This window comes from Aplysia californica, unplaced genomic scaffold (assembly GCF_000002075.1).
Source record: "Aplysia californica isolate F4 #8 unplaced genomic scaffold, AplCal3.0 scaffold00251, whole genome shotgun sequence".
NCBI lineage: Eukaryota > Metazoa > Mollusca > Gastropoda > Aplysiida > Aplysiidae > Aplysia > Aplysia californica.
The window spans coordinates 968844-970480 of NW_004797521.1; the positions used below are offsets into that span (position 1 = coordinate 968844).

Sequence of the window (1637 nt, forward strand, 5' to 3'; positions counted from 1 at the left end):
GGATCACAATTTCAGCTATTAGACGTACAGAAGTCGGTAAGTCTGTAACTGTCGTGCCTTTTGTGTGTAACCGTAGTCGTTTTCCCATTAAGTATGTGGCGTAAGGCTCACTTTTATGAGAGGCTCAAAGGTCTATGACCTGTGATAAAAAAAAAAGAGGAAAGAAAAGTCAAGGCCCTGACCTGACCTGTCCTGTCTGAAAGTTTGTTGTTGTGTAGCGTGATAAATTTGTCCTATGGTTCAGATGGTGTATAAATGTATCCAACGCCAATAAAAACAAAATAAAACGAAGACAACAATGGTGGTTAGTTGGCGGGTGCTCTGGTGTTGTTTGCTTCTTCTTTCCTTTAAAACATCTATCGTCCTTATCTTTCCTTTTTTGTGTTTGTTACTGCTTTGTAATACCTTTAATCATTGGCACTTAATGACCTTATTGAGTTGCAAACTCCATAAAACTCCCTCACTAAAACGAAAAATCAGTCATGACTCTATGGGCAAGAAAGTCGTCTCTCCCCCCTCCCCTCACCCCCACACACACTCACACACGTACACACCATTAGCATCTTTCTCATATAAGTACATGTATTTGGGTTTTTTATGCGCCTCGTTGCATCAGTATCACCACGTTCTATCACAAATCAACACTTAGTTCTCATCCGTGTCATGGTAATGGTAGTTTTTGGAATTTTGTCTTCGTCTAATGGAGTTTTCGTTCAGTCCACTTCTTTTTCTTTTTAGTAAAATGAAAACTGAAGCGTTGCATTGCATTGGAAATATATAACGGTCTCCAATGTCGCTCTCTATTTTTTTTGGTGGTGATTGTGTTGTTTTATTTCGAAAATGGAAGTGATGGGGATTTGGATTAATGTGAAAAGGAGGCAATACTATTGAAGTCAAGGTGCGCTCATATTATGACGTTATGCAGTTGCAAGCGCCGTAAAAAAACCTCACAAAAAAACCAAAGCATTAAACAGAGACTAAAAACACCGTTAGTGTTTTACACCTCCAATCAATACTAATCTTATTCAAGAGGCAGACTGCTTCGACCCTGCCTGCTAGGGCCAACCTCGGCTGAGAGGGTTACAACGTCTCTGCAGACGTTTTACCCCTCCCAGCAGACAGACTGAGATACAGTCCTTCATGTACTGAAACCCCCCAAACACAAAATGGGACTCCAGTCTTCTGCGTGAGACGGCGAAGCGCCTGTCTAACCGCTACACAACAGACGCACGCTGGTAGACAAAGCCGAAACAACTGTCAACTGAACAAAGGCAAGCGTGTGACGAGACAGCTTTTACGACTAAATTATGTTCTTTTAGCAGTTCGTAGAGAGATAAAAGGCAGATCAGATCTTGTGGGTGGTGTGCGTCCCCTCCGTCCCCCTTCCCTCTCCTCTCTGTCCCAGTTTGTCTACCTAAGCACTATGACGTCAGTACTGTTGGTACGAACTGTGCAGTCAGGCAGCAGCAGGCAGTGCCAGACATTTCGATTGTGGTGAAATGAGGCATTCACTCACTGTGTGTGACTGAGTCTGAGAGAAGGGTCTGAAGATTGATCCCGATTTACGGGCTTCCACCAGTCTCATTACCGCAAGGATTGTCCTCTTGTCACCTAACGATTTCCTGTCGGTTTTTTTT

The 1637-nt window shown here is 43.1% G+C and overlaps 1 protein-coding gene across 1 annotated transcript in view; it reads left to right on the forward strand.

Moving 5' to 3' along the window:
* LOC101858721 (microtubule-associated serine/threonine-protein kinase 2) overlaps positions 1 to 1637 on the forward strand; it is a gene marked incomplete at its 3' end in the record, with an annotated part of 46245 nt that overhangs the window by 5820 nt on the left and 38788 nt on the right.